The 20477-nt window shown below is 40.4% G+C and overlaps 1 long non-coding RNA gene across 1 annotated transcript; it reads left to right on the top strand.

Moving 5' to 3' along the window:
- Window positions 1–2510: 2510 nt before the first annotated feature.
- Window positions 2511–10805, top strand: LOC116596842. The gene is made up of 3 exons (XR_004288335.1): window positions 2511–3008; window positions 6148–6215; window positions 10759–10805. It is a non-coding gene; the product is annotated as an uncharacterized LOC116596842 (long non-coding RNA).
- The last annotated feature ends 9672 nt before the right edge of the window (window positions 10806–20477 follow it).

Genomic DNA, 20477 nt, shown 5'->3' with positions numbered 1-20477 from the left:
TGACAGTGGCTGTCTCTGAGATAAACCGTGTAAAGCTCTTAGCTCTGTGAATGCCTGTTACTTGGGAAACATTCAATAGTAGTTGGGTTAGCTTAGCTCTTATTATTTTCTGTCAGTAAGCCTTTGGGGATTAGTTGGAGAATTTGTAAAGCCTAAAGTCAAAACCGCTCCCATTAACTAAAGAAACCAGAGGGTTTGAAGGCATACAGACTTCTTTAATTTCAGAGCTCGTTCCATTTGTTAACACTTTTCTCCTATACATGAAAAATCGTCCTACCTTTTCCCGGTGGTCATTACCGTGCTCCATGACTATGGTCTTAAGGGGATCTGTGTTTGACATCAACAAAGATGGCAGGTATCTTACTTGGCACCTGCTACCTGCATTTCTCTTTTCGTGACAAGCTCTTGTGTGAGATTTCTTGAGTTTGGGTACTATTAATAGAAAGTTCAGTGTCTGTTTGGAACCATGTGACCATTAGCCATGTGACCAGAGAGAGAGTCCTCCATGAGCCAAGACCAGCCATTTTGAACACACTGCATTAACAGGTACACCAGGACTGCTTTAGGTTTGCAGATGGAACATGAAATAATCCCCAGTGAGATGGGGTTTAAAAAATATTTAAAGGAGAAAGGTGACTTGAAAATTATGGCAAATGTTTCATATTAATTTGTAAAGTTAAAACTGCCCAATGAAAAAAAAATAGTCTCTGACTATTTAGGATACAAATGACCCCTCCATGACCACCAATAGGAGAATAAATCTAGATTGTGACATTTTCTTAAATGAAATAATATGCAACACTAAAAATGAATGAACAATAGGCTTGTTTTGAATATGGATGACCCTTAGGAAGGTAATGTGAAGTGAAAAAGGAAATGCAAAAAAATGCAATTCTTATAAAATTGTATGATACAATTTTCTAAAGTTCACAAGCAGCAAAACTAAAAAATATATTGCTTAAGGAAGCATCCGTATGCAACACATCTATAAAGAAAGTAAAAAGGGTGATTTTTTTTCCAGTTTGAGAAATCTTTTATTTAAAAAAATGAAAAGGTGGGGTGCCTGGATGGCTCGGTTGGTTAAGCGTCTAACTCTTGATTTGAGCTCAGGTTATGATCTCAAAGTCATGCGATCAATCCCACATCCCACTCCACTCTGGGTGTGGAGCCTGCTTAAGATTCTCTTTCTCTCCCTCTGTCCCTCCTTCCCTCTCTCTAAAAAAGAAAAAGAAAATAAATAAGAAATAGTGCTGTATATTCATACAATGGAATATAATTTATCAAAAGAAAGGAAGCAATAACTGATGCATGCAGCAATGTGAATGAATCTCACAGAAATTTTTCTGAGAAAAAAGCTTGTGCACTGAATGATTCCGTTTACAGGATATTCAAGAACAGATAACACTAGTCGATAGGGACAGAGATCAATATAGTAGTTACCACATTGTGGAGGGTTGGGGTGGGGAGTAGGGTTTTGAGGTATTAACTGAGAAATGCACTGGGAAAGAGCCTGAGGGAACCTCTTAAGTGCTGCTATTTCTTGATCTGGGTGATCGTAACATAGGTGTTTATATAGGTAAAATTTCACAAACTGAACACTTAAGATGTATGCATTTTACCATGTATAAGTTAAGCTTCGATTTAAAAAATAATTAAAGTAATTATAACAGTAGGTGGTGATATATGTTTTGATTTTAAAGTCTTTTTTGGTAATATAAAAAATAAGCAACCTCACATATACGCCAGAATTTATTTTGACACTCTGTTTGTCCACAAAATCACAAAGAGAAAATCTGGTCTAACCTGGTGACTTTTCTTATAGCACCTAATCCATTCTCTCTTATTTATATGACTTCTGTTTTCTATCAGACTATAAAGACCAGGAGAAAAGAAGCCATGTGCCCATGGTTCCCAAACTGTACACCAAAGCACCTCGATCTGTGGTATATTTTAAATTTTGAAAGAAACACAGCAACATTGCATCAGACACGACATGAACTTACAGCCTCAAGTAGTTCAGCTTCAAATTACTGTTCACTGTCACAAAAGGCAAGTAAACATGAGATCAGTAAGGGATGGGGAATGAGGCAGTGTCCAATCTGATTCCAGGAATGAGAATTTGTTCAGTGCCCAATAGGCACATACATCTCATTAATAAGTAATCGTGGTTATTTAGAAATGAAACAAAATATTTTTCTTTTCATTTACATGTTGCTCGAATGGCTACTCAATCATTAACCCATAAACATTTATGAAGCTGTTTTTATCTAATTTTTCAATTAAACGAAGAACTATTAGTTATTATTTTCACAAGTCTAAGGATGTCATGAAAATAATACTGAGACAATAAGAGTGCCATGGACAAGGAAGTTTCAGGATCTCTGCTGTGACTCTTTACGACATAATCATAATCACATACACACACCCATAGAAAGTACCCAACATAGTGTCTGATGTATAATAACTTATCAGAAAATGTGTTGAAGAATGAATGAATGAATGAATGAATGAGGAAACCATGCTTCTCTGGCCTACATTCCCTTGCTTGGAAGTGTGTTGAAGTTACTCAAATCAGTATGGCACCCCCTTTGGTTAACGGAATTCCAGGGTTCCATTGAACAGGTTAGGGGTAAGGGAATGGAACCCAAGGAGGTTCTAAGAGGACGGTGGCCCCACCTGGAAAGCGTGTAGAAGGGTTTCACCAAGGAAGTGAGCATTAGAGAAATTGCAAGTGTAAGGTAGAGAGAGAAGCTGGCGTCTGAGATGGAAAGTGTTTCTGCCATAAGGGCTGTCAGGAGTGGAAGCACATGAGAAAGCCCAAGCACAAAACTACAAGAGCCGCCGAGAAGGAGCCCAGGGAGGCACTGATCAAAAGGGAAGGGAGGTGTGAGATGAAACAAGAACAGGAGGCACAGGCTGGCAGAAGCAGGGAAGTGACACATGGAAGAATCGGGAGGTCAAGTCCCTGAATTTGAATTTATTTCGAATGGATTGAAGAAAAAGAGCAGGTCGGTTATTTAAAGAAGGGGCGATATGGTCAGAGACGTGGGAACGGAATGTAATTTTAGTGCCAAGGCTTGCAACGGGGCAGCGAGGGTAAAGAAGGCCACCTGGTTGACATGTGGCTCTGCAGAGCCCCCAGATGGGCTCTGAGCAGGGTTCGAAAGGTATTCAAAAGCATGCGGGAGCGTGCAAAATAGAAACCAGGATAGGCTCCTTGGGGAGAATAGTCGGCTATGTTAGAACGGTTGCAAATGAAGAAAAATGATTAATGTTTTCTCTTTAGGCTCAAAAGTCCCACACTGAAAACGTCCCGATGAATGTGTTTAGAGAACATTATCTAGATAAGTGTCACCTTTTGCCTACCGTGGAGGCCAAGGGGGAATGTGGTTCGTATATCAAAATCTGCTCACAGATGGATTACATCCTCAGAACAAAGGCTCTGGATGGCTCACCAGGCTGGCAGTGGGATCTGCCTGCAAGGCTCACACCAAGTTTTGTCTTGTTCTGTCTTTAAGAGGGCTCATTCATTTTGTATGACAGCTCAAATTTTAATGTAGATCTCCTATCAGCATCGTCGCTCCATCATCCTACCATTTGAAATCAAGTTTTTGCATCTGCTTCAACTTGGAACATTTTATAACTTCATGTCAGAACTTCATTCTTAGCTGAACCATTATTCTCTTGGCACATGAGACACACTTATTCTAAAGTGCCAGTTATCTTTTCACTAATTCTTTGAGGTTGTGTTGCATTGTGGTCTTCCTGATGGCTCTCTTGAAGCAATGGCATCTATGTAGTCAGCACCCTTGAGAAATGCCTGGGAGGCAGATGAGTTTTATGGAAATTCACTCAGTGGGAAGCTTGGGATCAAATCTCAAGTCCAACACACATTTGCTGTGACCTCAGCCCAGTGGTGTTACCTCTTACAGCATCTGCTTCCCCATCCATCTGATAATAAGAGGCTGTATGTCACTGTGGGCAGAGCATGAGCTGTGGGCTCCCACGCACCAGGGCCTGAATTCTGGGTCCACGATTTGCTAAGCATTCTGAACCCAAAGAAGGGACTCACCCTGAGTCCAAATTTTATTGTGTGTAAAATTCAAATAAGGATCTCTTTCTCATGGGGCTATTGAGAGAAATAACGGCAGTTATAAGTAGAGTTGCCTAATATCTTGCTTGGATCCTCACTGTCTGGTATGTGAGCTCTCCTTTGGAGGGAGGAGGACAGGGACATTTTTTAAAATGAGGTTTTTATAGTTATATATACTATAATGGTAAGTGTTATAGCTATCTTGTCATGCTGTGATTTATGTGCCATTATTCCTGCTTACTCTCCAGGCTTATGCCCACTCTGCTGATTTGCAAATTAGATGTGAAGGAAGGGATTTGGTTCTTTATAAGTTCTGGTACACAAGGCAGAATGGCTCTATGCAGCCAAGCACAGTCCAGAGCTGTGATCAGGCAGGTAGCAATTATGAAATAATGCTGAACATTTTTATTTTATAAACATACAGTGCAAGTCAGTCTTGGGTTTACTTTCATCTTATTTATTCAGCACTTTTATTTTCTCATTGTTCATTGTCATTGTTCTTAAACTTCATTTCTTTTTTTAAGTTCTTACTTCAATTCCAATTAGTTAACATACAGTGAACAGTGTAATATTAGTGTCAGGTGTACAATAGAGTGATTCAACACTTCCATACATCACCCAGTGCTCATCATGACAAATACTCCTTAATCCCAATCATTTATTCCCCCCTTGCCCCCTTGTCCTCCCCCTTAAACTTCATTTATTATAAGAATAATACATATGTATTTTTAAAAATTAAAAAAATACAGATTACCTTTTAAAATTAAAAAAATACAGATTACCTGATGTCAGAGATAACCATCACCAGTATTTTGTTGTATAGGTTCCTGTGTGTGTGTATGTGTGTGTGTGTGTAGATACAGATGTCTGTAAGTACAATTTTACTGTGAACAGAATGCTGCAATATTTTTTTTTCTGGTAACAATTTTTTTTTTTTTACTGCAACAAAATACACATAACATAAAATTTACCATTTTAACATTTCAAAGTGTAAACTCAGTGTCCTGAGGCACATCTGCAATACTGTGCAACCGTTACCATTGTCCGATTCTAGAACCCTCTTAAAGCCCCAGAAGGGGAACCTCTTACACTGTTGGTGGGAATGCAAGTTGGTGCAGCCACTTTGGAGAACAGTGTGGAAATTAAAAATAGAGCTTCCCTATGACCCTACAATTGCACTACTGGGTATTTACCCCAAAGATACAGATGTAGTGAAAAGAAGGGCCATCTGTACCCCAATGTTCATAGCAGCAATGGCCAAGGTCGCCAAACTGTGGAAAGAACCAAGATGCCCTTCAACAGACAAATGGATAAGGAAGATGTGGTCCATACACACTATGGAGTATTATGCCTCCATCAGAAAGGATGAATACCCAACTTTTGTAGCAACAGGGACGGGACTGGAAGAGATTATGCTGAGTGAAATAAGTCAAGCAGAGTCAATTATCATATGGTTTCACTTATTTGTGGAGCATAACAAATAGCATGGAGGACAAGGGGAGTTAGAGAGGAGAAGGGAGTTGAGGGAAATTGGAAGGGGAGGTGAACCATGAGATACTATGAACTCTGAAAAACAATCTGAGGGGTTTGAAGTGGGAGGTTGGGGGAATCAGGTGGTGGGTATTGTAGAGGGCACGGATTGCATGGAGCACTGGGTGTGGTGCAAAAAACAATAAATACTTTTATGCTGAAAAAAAAAAAAAACCCAGAAGGAAATCCCATACCCATTAAGCAATCACTTCCCATTCCTCTCTCCTCCCAGTCATGGAAACAACTCATCTACTTTCTGTCTCTGTAGTTTTACTTATTCTAGATGTTTCATATAAATGGAGTCATAAATATGTGATGTTGTGTCTGACATCTCTCACTTAGCAAAATGTTTTCAACGTTCATCTGCGTTGTAGCATGTATCAATACTTCATTCTTTTATCTGATTGAATAATACTCCATTTGTGTATATACAACATATACACCTGCCTAAGGGACTATATTTCTAACCATCCTAATTCTCATAACAATCCTGGAAGATGTATGATGTTATTTTTATCTTACAGAGGCGAACGTGGAAACAAAGGATGTTACACAAGTGCATATTAATATTGGTGCCAGTGTCCAAACCCAGGTCTGTCTGCTCACAAAGCCTGTACATTTTCCATTTCAATTCTATTTACAAAACTATTTTTTTAGAAGAAAGTTCTTGAAGCAAAATTTATAAACCACAGGACGTGCAAAATTTTAAATTACTTATTGCCAAACTTTTTAAAGGCGAGACACTTTTGGTAACTTTATTAAGCTTGAACCAAGAATTTTAAAGATTTCGTTTAGTTCCAGAGTGCCTTTCAAAAATTGATGCTACGATTTTTTGGCATGAATGCCATATTCAAATTACAGGAAAATGAGTTCTTGTTTATGCATATCATAAATTGACTGCCAAGACACCAATGTGAATTTAAGAAGTCTCAAATTCTAGTAGTTAGAATTCATGATTTCATACTCTGAGTCTTTTGCATTTGGCTAATCGTGATCAATCTTTTGATGAGTAATTCAAATCTGGAGCCTGTCAACATGAAAAAGGGGGCTCTTTCCAAATTCCCTTTAAGAGGAGGGCTGGTATTAGGGACATGATGTTCAAATCCCTTGAGAAAACGTCATTTTTTGATAAGTGGGAATGTGTTTTCCAAAGGGAACCCGCTGCTCTGTGTAAAAACTAGTTTTGATAATTGCTCTAACTTCAGTACTAAATACCAGATTGAAAATAATTTTGGGGGCTATGAGTAATCTTGGTTTAATGGCTATAACAGAACCAGCTCTGAGTCAGTAGAAACCAAAAGTTGGTTCATTGGAAGCTTTTAAAATACTTTTACTTATTTGGTAAGAAAGAATGTAATGCAGATTGTCATCATTAAATATTCCATGACACAAATAATTTTTACCTGAGAAATCTTTTCCATCTAGTGTTTTGTTAGAATGATACGACAACCTTATTCCAGTTATTAATTTCATTACTTGCATTAATTTCAAAAAGTTGTGATATGTAAAATGTATTTACTTGGGCAACAGATGTTTACTGGAACCTCTCTGTTAAGTCACTAAGAATCTGTCAATGAACAAAAAAAACAACTCTTTACCTTCATGAACATGTTACAGTAGAGAGACGGTTGGATGATACAAACCCGATAAATAAAATGCTGTGCATCCAATGGTGATAAATCAAGAAAAAGCAAGATGCAGGATAGAATGTGCCAGAGAGGGTAACTTTTGAACAAAGTCCTAAAGAGAGAAAATATGCTATGCAATAATCTGGCAGGAAAGATAGTTCAAGTAGGGGTTTCAGTAGGAGTGAAGATCCTGAAGAAAGATTTCAACTAGAGCATTCAGGAATAGCACAAGGGCCAGCAGGACGAGAGCAGAGGGAGTTGGAGAAGGAATGGTTGGCAATGATGTTATAGAAATCTAGGGCCATGGAGGCCTTTGAAAGGATTTTGGCTTTTCCTCTTAGTGGGAAACCACTGCAGTCCTTGAGCAGATGTAATGTATTTATTAAAAGGTTAACTCTGTTTGCTATGAGGAAAAATGACCATAGAGAAGATAAGGAGAAACAAGAAGACATTTTAGAAGTCTAGTGCTGTAATCCAGGCTAAGATGGTAATGCCTTGGGTCCAATGGTTAGATTCTGGACATATTTCTGAAGATTGAATCAGTGGGATTTGCTCATATTGGATGTGGAAATGATGGAAGAACACACTGAGGAATGATTTTGAGGTTTAGCCTACAAAAATGTCATTTATTTAAAAGGAACATTTCAAAAATAGATTTTTAAGTTGTTTTTATAATTGGTTTTTGTCATGGGATGATGCATGAGCTTGATTTGGGACATGCTATACTCAAGATAGTCTAGTTAGAAAAGTCCAACATGTCTGGGAGCCAGATGGATATATAAATGTGAGCAGAAGATACACATTTGGCATAGACTAAGTCTAGAGTCAAGGTAAGTCTAGATGGAGAAGAAATCTAAGGACTGAGCCCTAAGGAGTCCCAAAGATTTGCAGAGAGAGTGAATAGAAATAAGTAAATAAGACTAACAAAGAATAGCTAAACATGTGGAAGAAGAATCAAAGAATAGTGTCCAAAAGTTAAGAGAAGAAAGTGTGTCCTGAGGAAGAGAGAGGTATACTGATGCTGTAGGTCAAATATTATCTCAGTCAGCTCAGGCTGCTATAACCAAATACCACAGGCTAGTGGCTTCAGCAACAGACATTCATTTCTCACAGTTCTGGAGGCTGGGAATTCTAAGATCAAGGTGCAAGCATATTTAGTTCCTGTTGAGAGCTCATTTCCTGGTTTGTAGATGGCCACCTTCTTACTTTGTCTTCAAATGGCAGAGAAGAAATGATGGTGTCTCTTCTTCCTCTTGTAGAGCCACTAATTCCATCATGAGATCTCCACCTGTATGGTCTCATAAAAACCTAATTTCCGCTCAAAAGTACTTCATAATACCATTGCATTGAGGGATTAGGGCTTCAACTTATAAATTTTAGGGACACACATTCAATTCATAACAGGAATAATGAGAACAGAGCATTGGATTTGGGAACATGGAAATCACAGTTGATGTTGAAAAGGGTGATTTTTGTAGTATGGTAAGACATTAGAGCACATGGGAGAAAGCAGGGCTGCCATGAAGAGAATGCACAAAAGCAGCTCACTTTGGGGCAAGTGGGTATCAAATCTGGAGCTTCACTGGCCAAGTCCTCCACCCTGGTTGGTTTCATCAGCCTGAAAGAAAGGATTTTTATTTTTCTTTTTCTTTTTTTTTTTTTTTTTTGTAATCTGTCCGCCTGGAGTTAACAGAATTCTAAGATCACCACCCAAATTCTGGCCCCAGGTACACATACATTCTCCCAGTTACTCACTCAATCACTAATATAAATACTAAATACTAAAGTACTATTGTGAAATTTGCTAAAGTAAATAAGTTCTCATATAAGTTGGCTTTTAAGGAGATTATTTGGGTAGACCCTACTTAATCACTTAAGCTCCTTAAAAGTAGAATTTTCTCCCATTAATTGGAAAAGAAGAAATCAGAGAGACACATCCAACTGGCCCACAAAAAGTACAATATTTATGGAGGTCACAGGAAAGGAACTGTGGGTATCTCTAGGAAATGAGAGAGGTCCTCTGACAATGGCTAGAAAAAAAAAATAGGATCTCATGCCTGTTGACCACAAAAATCTGAATTCTACCAACAATCAGTGAGCTTGGAACAGGACTCTAAACCCAGACGAGACCACAGTCCTGGCCAACATCTTGATTTCATCCCTGTGACCCTCTGAGCAAATCTAGACATACTATGCATGAATTTCTGACCTACAGAAACTGTGAAATAATTCGTTTGTATTGTTTTTACAAAGCTCTTTAAAATTCACACCATAAGTGCCAGTAGCATCACTAAAGGAGAAGAAGTAGAGAAAGCTGGTGTAGACAAATCTTTCACTGAGTTTTGGTAGAGAGAGAACAGACAAATGGTGACAAATAGAGGAGGGCGTCAAAGCAGTGCTGTTTTGTTTTAAGTTGGGAAATGTTATAGTATTAAATACTGACAGGAAGGATACAGTAGCACAGGAGAGATAAAAGTGTATGCTAGAGGGAGAATAATCCTAGTATAATGTCCTGGGAAGAGGGATGGGACCCAGGAGCTAGGAGGAGGAGTGAATTTAGTCTTTCACAAGAATAACCTCATCCTTCCACTAGAAGGAGGGAGGAGGTACTAGAGGGAAGACACTATGTGCACAGAGAGAGGCCAGTTGGTTGCTGACAGGTGGGAGACTCCCCATCGCTCCATCTTTGAGTGAAATAAAAAGCAAGTATATCAGCCAAAAAGGGAGAGAGTATAATAATCATCTAGAGTAAGGGTAAATGAAGAGACCAGAGAAATATGGTGGGCTGGGTTGAGTCATATAAATTTAGTGGTTAGGAATTTTAAATCATCAGTTTTAGGCTTTCAAAATTCGGAGAGTTGCATTGGGCATATTGAGAGTTTTCAGGCAAGTACAATGAAAGAAGAGAGACACAAAAGAGTCTAGAATATATGTAGGAGATTGGTCATGATGCTTGCCATGGATCTAAGCAGGGTAAGAAAGATTTGAGGAAGCAGGAGAATGAGCAAAGGTGGTAGGACCATTGAATTATAGGTTCCCATGGTAGGCTGAATAATACCCCCCTCAATGATGTCCACATCCTGATCTCAGGAACCTGTGAATGTTACCTTCTATGGCAAAAGGGACTTGGTAGATGTGACTGAGTTAAGGATCTTGAGATGGGAAGATTATTCTGGAGTATCCAGGTGGACACAATGTAATCAGAGTGCTTATAAGAAGGAAACAGTGCCAGAGAGGAAGGCAATGTAATGTCAGAGGCAGAGATTGGAAGGATGTACTTTGAAGATAGAGGAAGAGGCCACAAGCCAAGGAGCACGAGTGGTCACTACATGTTGAAGATGTCAAGGAAATGGATGCTCCTCTCAGAGCCTCTGGAAGGAACTAGTTCTGATGACACCATGACTTAAACCCAGTGAAACTGATTTCTGACATCTGTGCTCTGGAATTGTAAAGTAATACATTTGTGTTGTTTTAAGCCACTAAATGTGTGGTAATTTGTTACAGCAGCAATTGGAACCTATTGCAGTCCCAACAGAATTGAAGACTGGTTGAAGGTAAGATACTTGAGGGAGTGAGCTCAAAGCTAGAAGAATGTGGTCAGCAGAGGAGGTACCTGAGTTGAGCATATGGGATTGTACAGTGAATGACTGTAACCATGTGACAAGGCTAAGACCATGAGATTTGTGGATGGGGTACATAGTCATTTGAAAAAAGACCAAGGACCTCCGAGGCTAGGACTTAGAGGAGTTATCTAAGTGAGTAACAAAATCCTCAAGTATCATGATAAATGTGGCATTGGAGAATGACTGTGATCTAGAAGCCAAACTTTTCTAGAAACAAGGGTGAGCAACTCTGGAGTTTATAGATGCCTACAGAAAAGAGCGTAGCAAGTGATTTAGTCTGACGGAATGAACCTTAGAAGTGAGAGAAGTGGAGGGAAGAGATAAGATGGTGGCTTGGGAGCAGAATAATAGGAACAAGGACAACACCAGAATGAAGGGCTGAATGAGCTAGAACTGCCACCACAACAAGAGAGCTATGCGGCAAGCAGAGCCTTTGGGGTGCATCCAGGATTCAGAAAGGGTAAGAGGATGAAAGAAGTGAGTTCCAGGGTATTCCATGGGTAGGCTTTGCTCTGTAGGAAGGAGTGGGAGATGAAACCACATAGAGGATGAATAGTGTTATATGTGGGGGAGGGTCCTAGCTTTTGAATGGTGGTGGCTGATGGGATTTGTCCTGACGGCCTCCTGGCAGATGGTGGTAAAGAAATTGTGACGTTTAAGAGGTGAGTGGGAGTCATCATGTTATAAACACCCAAGAAAGCTTCATGCCTTCATCTTCTTCATGTCTACTCATGGCAGCAAAATAAAAAGGGCCATTGAGTATGAATCTGCTTTGAGATACATGATACAAAAGGGAAAAGATTATATTTTCATCTCATAAAAAATTGATAGACAAGAGAACCATCCAGCCATGGCAATATTTCACAACAGCACAGCTAGGCATCCACCTCAGAAGTCTGTAATGGCTGTCAGGCCTCCAACAACTCCCACTGAAGGCTGGAGTCTGCCTGGTGAGAAGTTAGAGCACCATCTTTCAAAACCCACATCTCCGGCCAACACCAAGAAGGTCCAAGAACAGACCGAACTCCTGTCTTATATACAGGGGGTTGAACTTTGCAGGTTTGGTGCTTTGGGCCCATTTTCAATATGCTCCTAAAATAACAGCTGTATTATAAACACAAAGTGTAGGTCATGGGAAAAAATCTAGTACTGTGATTTATGGGAATGTTTGAATTAAGAATAAAAGCCTAGATGGCAAGATCAATCTTTCAAAGAGTGAGTGTCACAGCAAGTATGTGTTGGCAACTGAAGCTGAGGCAGAGAAGAAGTGAGTTGTCAGAGGTCTTTGAGTTATTGTATAATGTTGAAGTCACAATAGCCAAATAGAGAAAAGGTTATGGATGTACAGGGATGGGGGAGCCCAGTGGGGCAAGAATTGAAAGTGTGTCTTACAGCTGCCTAATATTCACAAAGAGGCCTTATGCAACCATGTGTGTTAACTTGTGATTCATGCATACCTGCTGTCAGGATGGGTATTCTGGAGCCTTTCAGTTGATGCTGTTCACCATGTCATGGGTATAATGTGCCATCCTGTAAGTCTGGTCTTCATCTAGGGTGGTGTATCTTGATCAATGAATAATTATGGAAATGCCAGTAGTGTCTTCAGTCATCAAAAATTGGTTCTATTTTGCCGATTACTGAAGGGCAAGTGGGATCTGGGGGACACCAGGACCAGCTCTTCTCCATTTGCTTCATGGTGTTTAATTCTCTCCTTGATCCTTAACACACAGCAATCATCAGGCCTACCTCCTCCTCTGAATTGTCAGGGGTGGCAAACCAATTTTTCCTATTTTTCCAAGAAAAATAATCTGGAAAATCCCTTCTGACTCTAACATTCTGTGGTCATTAAACAAACCTTCTGGTCCCCCCACTCATAGTGTATATCCTTAAATGAGATAAGATTTGACTTTGAATGACCCATGTCAGATCTCTTTTTCTCTCTCTGAGTAGGAATGATCAGGAGGCCATTCTGCTCTTCTTTCTACCATTCGTGAATACTCATGCAAGAACAGATGACTGCCACTTTGCTTGAACAGTCCCGCATTGGGCTCCCAGCTCTACGGGGAGTCTGCTTCTCCCTCTGACCTTCTCCTCGCTCATGCTCTCTCTCACTGTCTCTCTCTCAAATAAATAAATAAAATCTTATTAAAAAGTTACTTTTTAAAAAAATACTTTGAGATGATAGATTCAAGGTAACACTGAAAAACTGACTTATTGTCCTCGTCTACACGTTCATCTTTATTCACCAGAAACTAGATTTTAAACATACCAAGCTTCTTGGGTTAGAGTCTTTTATCAATTCTTGATTCTGCTTAAGAGAAATTATTGAGTTCCTCAGCATCTGGCCTCTTACTAAGATCATCAACCAACAGAGTGGGTGACAAAGAGCTCAGGAAGTATGACACTATATGCCATATACTTATGCCATAAAGGGCATCCACTCATTAACTTGCTTTGCAAGTGACTGCTCTTTAGGCCTAAGTGAACATGAGGATATTTAGATTTGAGTTGGGTCTGGGGTGAAGAAGGTGGAGAGAGGAGTAGGATGCATTCCCTGTAAAGCACCAGGTTAGGAAGGGGTACAGAAGCAGGGTTTGCGGACGCCTGGGTGGCTCAGTTGGTTAAGCAGCTGCCTTCGGCTCAGGTCATGATCCCAGCGTCCTGGGATCGAGTCCCACATCGGGCTCCTTGCTCGGCAGGGAGTCTGCTTCTCCCTCTGCCTCTGCCTGCCATTCTGTCTGCCTGTGTTCACGCTCTCTCTCTCTGACAAATAAAAAAAAAAAAAAAAAAAAAAAAAAGAAGCAGGGTTTGGAGCATCTTGGAGCCAAATAAGAATCCTGGGCACCTGTTCAGGAAAGCAAAAGTGAAGGAAGCCCAAGACAGATTTTACCAGCTTTTCTATGTTTTCCTAATTAAGCATGATTGCTTCCCTATTATCCAAGGGGAATAAACTTTTTCAAGAAACCTAGGAAGCATTTTAAGGAAGGCTTGGTTTTCATCTAGTTTCCTGGTCTATTGAAATAATTAAATTTTTATCATCAGCCATGGAACAGAAAATGAGGTTTCTCTCAACTCATCTTATTGGTTTTACACAGGGGTGGTTTTTTTTTTTTTTTTTTTTTTGGATCATAAAGAATTTGCACACACTGGAGACCTTTGCAACTGAGAAGGAACTGTCTGGGGCTTCTCCTTCCCCCAACCCCTTCCATCCTCAGTCCGGGCTGCAGATCACAATCACCAAAGCTGTCAGATTTAGAATCTCCTGAGTTGGGGCCTAGAAAACTTATTTCCAAAAGTGCCCTGAGCAGCCAGCTTTGGGAAGCTGTGAAAATTTCCAAGAACAATAGACAAGATAGAAGGAGAAGTAGTGAGGGAACCAAGGGGGAGAGGTCATGTGGGAGGAGGAATCTGGCTATCTCTATGCATTCTTTTGCAACAGAAAGCTAGTACCTCTTTTCCCTTGCTGTTTCTTGTTGTTCCACCAGCTGCGGGAAGGAATGAGGGGAAGCTGGATGGGAAGGGCTTTAGCTGCTCTGTACTAAGGATATCTGCATTTGGAGGGTCATACCAACTAGGGTCAGGTTGGTTATTTGGGACCCTCGTGAATTACCTAAATTAACTAAGCCTCGGTTTCCTCACTGATAGGACTCAGTAAATGGTCACCATCATCAGCCAATGGGCCCAGGGCCAACACAGTGTAGGCCATGATTTCCAGCCTCTAAACAAATCCTGACACCAGGTCTGGCATTCCCAGGCTCCAAAGACATGCCAGGGCAGCATCGAGATGATTTTAAGAGCACACTGGCCCTGGTGGAACCAAACTGGGAATGGGATCATTCTTTCCCAGTCCTCTTATGTTCTTCTCCTCCCAGTTTTTCAGACTCTGAGCTGCCAAGTCCCATTCAAGCCTGCCTTCTCCCACATGAACCACTATCTTTTTCCTTCCTACCACTGCCTTCTTGCAAACGTCATTCCTTTGCAACTGGCCACTGCTAATTATTGGTCTGATTTAAGCAGTTAACACCATCTATATCATATGGATGATGGTTGCATTTGCAGCTTTTCAGGGACTGTTAATTCAGATACATCTCTGAGTAGCAAAATGTTTTCAGGAGATGGATTGTTATGGTCTGGAGCTTTCTGGGCTCCTTGACTATTCCAGGAAACTCTTCACCCCAAAACTGATCTGGCAGCCTCAGATTTACCATCCCAGTTCCTTCATTGGACAGTTTTGCCTCTACACCACACTCAACTGAGTTAAATACATGGACACTCCTGGGAGGAGAGAGTATTGGCTATCATGAAGAAATTATGACCCCATCAGAAGCCATGAGAGCATTCACCAGCATTATTTTTCTTCAAATATCAGAGTCTTCCTATGATACTTGTTGAAAATGTTGTGGTTTTTTGATAATATATTATTTATTTATTTTAAAGAGGAAGAGTGAGTGGAGGGAAGGGTGGAGAGAGAGCGTCTTAAGCAGACTGTCCTCTGAGCATGGAGCCCCACATGGAGTTCTATCTCCCTGAGATCATGACCTGAGCCAAAACCAAGAGTCAGTCACTCAACCAACTGTGCCACCCAGGCACCCTGAAAATGTTTTCTATTCCTAAGCTCACTTTGCTGTTTGGATGCCTCTTATTCCACGAATCTTAAATGAGTAAAATCTTGAATAAGTAAAAATGTTATACCTTCAAGTCCAGGAATAAAGTTAAGATGTTAAGAATTCACAATTCTGGAGGAACGTTGTATAAACTGCCTATATTTCTTATGATTAGGTTTGGTTACATGTAACCAAAAAAATAGTTTCAACAAGAACTATATTTCTCTTTTTCAAAGGTAGGTCATAAAAGACTTTGTGGCTTCAGCTTTTCTCTCTGTATCATAGCTTCTAGGGGAGCTGACTTTCTGGTTTTTAAGACACTTACAGAGCCTTATAGCAAGGCCTATGTGGGGAAGGAGTGAGGCTCTGGCCAACAGCCATGTGAATGAGCCTTCCTGGAAGCAGATCATCCAGCGCCCTTGAACCTTTAAATGGCTGTAACTCCAGCTGACCTCTTGACTGCAACCTCATGAGAGACCCAGAACAAGAACCATCCAGCTGAGCCAGTTCTGAGTTCCTGACCCCCAAAACTGAGATAATCAATGTTCATTGTCTTAAGCCATGACTTTGGGGCGCAATTTGCTATGGATGCAGCAATAGAAAACGAATACGAAGACTTTCCACCATCGTCCTTATTCTTCTCTTAGAAGAGGTAATGCTAACAGGATTGGCCAGATTTCAAGACATTGATTAGATTATGTTCACTGGGGCAGGGGGTCACTGGCAACTGCTCAGCTAGTACTTGCTGAGCTTCTGTCAGGAGCCAAGCACTGTTTTAGGTTCTGGAGATACAGCAATGAATAAGACAGAACCCCTGATGTTCTATTGAGAGGAGGCAGGCAATGAACACACACTTTGTGAGTGAGTGCTACCAAGGATATGAAACAGGTTCCTATGTGGAGAGGGCCAGGAATGAGGCTTTGGCGAGGATGGTAGAGGAAGAGTTTTCAGAGGAGGTGACATTTGAGTTATGACCTGAAGTTGAGGAGGAAGTGGCTTTGTCGGGGAAGATCATTATTAACAAATATAGGGTCCAAAGAGAGGAAAGAACTTGACCTATTTTATAGAGGGAGAGAAGGCTGGCAGTGAAAAAGCAGCAGGCTGGAGGAATGTGGTTCCACAAAATCTTGTACTCCCTGTTTCCTTTCTTATTGCAGCTAGCTGGGTCAGGAGAGGCAGAGCTCAAGTGCTTGAACAGACCTAGCCATCTTGTCCTCTGGCCCTCCCTGCCTCCCCATTCAGGTGCTTTCCAGTCTGGGAAGCAGAGGGGTGGCTTCTGAGCTTTTCCAGAGTGCTCCATTGTGATACAGAAATTGAGCCCTGGGATAATTTACAAAATGATAAATAGGTTCTTATCTGTCTTATTACCTGGATAACCCTGTGGGGGAAAGGCATGCTTAAGAAGCAAAGAGAATTCAACTATTCCCAGATTCTTCAAATACTATCAAATAACCAACACCAGCAGTTGCCATGTGAAGTTGGCAAATGATTGATAAAATGTTTATATCAAAATGAACACCACAAGCTTAGAGCAAGGGGCACAAAGGGGTAACAGGAAAAGAGTATCATCATCTAATTTCTACCTCAGGTGCATCATGAACAAATTTTCTGAACTTGCTTCACATGCTCATAGATGGGAATTAAATTCTCAACAGCCTGTTTCACGTGTTTACAATGTGAACATTTTCAGAACGCTTCTTTTTATTTTTTTTTTTATTTTTTTTTTTAAGATTTTATTTATTTATCAGAACGCTTCTTTTTAAAAGGTAAAGAGGCAGGCTATGGATGAGACTGTGATGTAATATCCCCATTCATAAGTCCAGGTTTCCCTGGGGAAGGTGACGGGTTGAGAGGCATGTTAGATCAACAATCAGCAATCAATTTGCTTTTGAGAGCAAGGAGTCACAAGTCTCCTGTTCAGGCAATGGACAAATATCAGAAAACATGTCAGGAATTCCAAATTGGATGACCTCGGGAAGATGCAAGACAGGACAGGAAATAACAGGAAATGAAGACTAGAAAAGTGACTTAGCAGATGCTCCTGCGAGCTTCAGCGGTGGGACCACAGCATTGTTCTTTGGCATTAACCAGATGGGACAAAAATAGCGCTAACTTCCAGCAAAGGCTCTGGGTGTGTGGCAGAACTTGGGAATAAAATGAGGTGAGAAGAGGCTTCTGTGACCCCTGTCTACCAAATCACTTTGAAGACAGAAAGTCAGAAAACCCTGTAGATTAGAAATAGAATAAGAATTGCTTCAGGGAGAAGATTGAAGAAGTAGCTGGTTCTCAGAAGATTTCTAAGCCACATGAAAATGGATAGGCTGTTTAAAGTTCAATTTTTTTTTCTAAACCAAAAATGAATTAGCCTCATTAAATGAGTAAAAAATCCACTGCTTAGAGAAAATAAAGGACTTGCTTAGGAAAGATTTCGTATGTTCTGTTCTTTGGTCTTCTTCCTGTTTTCTTTATAGTGCTTTGTTTTGCTTGGGAATCTGATCTCACAATGGGACTTTGATTATATTTGGGGCTAAAAGTATATCCCTTTAGTCTGCTGATAAGGGAGTGGTCAGACCCTGGAGAGGGCCGAAGAGCAAGCAGGGAGGAAAATAAGGGCAGGCATTTCTGCAAGACTGAGTAAATACTAATGGAATTTGGTCATCTAAAAATCAAGGAAATATAAAACAGAAAGTCCTAATGATTAAAAGAAGTGAATGACGTTAGTTTTCCTTTTAATTTCAACCTCCCACATCCCACCACAATAACCCAAGATCCCTTTTTTTGTTCATGCACAGATAATACAGGATATGGCCCATTCTGACATGGAACTCCCACGGTTGCTTGCCTATAGTCCTCAAGACAAGCCTGGATTGGGTAGACAATCACTTTTAATGCTGACCAGGGCTATCTCAAAGCTCCCTGTGGCAGGCAGAATTCTAAAAGTGACTCCCCAAAACCATTGCCCTTGTATTATCTTTTTCCCTTTGAGTGTGGGGGAATCTATGAGTATGAGAGGTGTCACCCCATGACTGTTCCATTTATGGCAAAGGAAGGCTGTCCAGTGGGCCAGACCCAATCACATGAGCCCCTTGGAAGCAGAACTTTCTCTAGCTTCTTACAGAAAAAGAAGTTATGTGAGGTGATGGATGTGTTAGTTAACATGACAAGGGGAATCTTTCACATGAATGCCTCTATCTACACACCATGATGTATTCTTAAATATCTTCCTATTTCAAATGCCAATTATACCTTAACAAAGCTAAAATTTTAAAAACCATGGATAGAACAGAAGGGCATGATGCTAGGTGAAAAAAGCCACAAGTCTCGTGTTCAGGCAATGGGCAAATATTAAAATTTAAAAAAATTTTTTTTTAAATTAAAGACCTCACTTATATGTGGAATCTAAAAGACAAATCAAGTGAATAAATAAACAAATAACAACAGCAAAAGAAACAAACTCATGAATATAGAGAGAAAAGTGGTGGTTGCCAAAGGGGAAGGAAGGGATGGAAAGAATGGGTGCAGGGGACTAAGAGGTACAAACTTGCAGTTAAAAAATAAATAAGTCACAGGAGTGAAAAGTACAGCATAGAGAATTTAGTCAATAATAGTGTAACACACTTATCACAGTGAGCGTTTTGTAATGTATACAGTTGTTAAAGCATAATGTTGTACACCTGAGACTAATATTGTATGCGGACTATACTTCACAAAAAAATCCTAATTACACGTGCAAGTTTCCTTTTGCCATGTAATGTATTCATAGTTTCCAGGAATTAGGATAAGGACATCTTTGGAGCCTACCACAAGAGGCTTCCCCCCTTTGTTCTATTTTAATATTTAACATTTTTTGTTACTTGAGAAGGAAGATACTTTAGACTTGTCCAATCACCCATTCAATTGCTTAATATTTTTTCAGATGCCTATTTTGCAGGATTACCACGTTGCCCAAATCACTAATCTGTGTCAATGATATCCCCACTGACACTGTTCAGTCTATATAGGAAAACAAGAGTATTCTGCTGATGTATGTTAGACATTGAGATATAATGGTGACTAAGGAGACAAATCTTTGCCCTTCTTTACTTACTACACACAGGTGGTCTAGGATTGGCATCTGGGCATGTGTGTTTACTAAAACTAACATTATTTTGATGTGCACTATACTGTAAGACTCACCAAAGCCCTCATTGCTAGAACTATCCAGATCTACTGAATTATAATTTTATGGGTGGGTAGAAGCACTGTCTTCTCTTCATTGTGTAATTCTGATGGACACCGAAACCTTGGGTTTGCCTACTTGAGACACAATGGTTCACTGACTAGTGCCTGCAGAGGATAGGACGTGCAAAGTTGAAAGGTCAGAGAGTGGTAAGGGGTGGGGGTAGCAGGAGGTTGTGAGAAGCCAGAGAAAGGGAGGGGGGAAAAATGCCCTTTTTTCCACTAGGATGTAGAGACACAAAGCTAGAAGCATATGCATCCACTGGTGAGCATGGGCTCTTAAATGTTCTTAATAGCTTAGGGGGCCATTTGTGAGGCATCTCAAGGTCACCATGGAATCTGTCCTCAGAAGGTTAAAGACAGACATGTCAACTGAGGTTTTCCAGATGGATTGTTCACACCTTGTCACGGCTGTTAAAAGCTAAGATAGAATTTTTAGAAAATTATTTTGACAGAAAATAGCATAGGAGGATGGAAGATCTAGTTCCCACCATAAAGAGTAAAATCCTCTCCAAGAAGAGCCTTAGGGTGAGAGTCGTGGTGGGAGGAGACCAGGCAGATGCATTCTAATGGTTGAGCTGGGAGGACACCTACCCTGAGGCCTCAGGGCTCTGAGCAAAAGCAAAAGCTTCTCAATGCCCTGACTGGGAAGTGACTTGATTCCAGGTAACAAGAGGAAGCCAAGGACCAGAGCTCAGTCCTGGACAGGAGAAGAGAATATGCTTTAGCTCAAATCCCCCAGGCCAGACAGGAAAACCTCGGAGTCAGGTGAATGTCATCT

This window comes from Mustela erminea, chromosome 8 (assembly GCF_009829155.1).
Source record: "Mustela erminea isolate mMusErm1 chromosome 8, mMusErm1.Pri, whole genome shotgun sequence".
NCBI classification, from domain to species: domain Eukaryota; kingdom Metazoa; phylum Chordata; class Mammalia; order Carnivora; family Mustelidae; genus Mustela; species Mustela erminea.
This window is presented reverse-complemented; position numbering and strand designations above follow the sequence as displayed.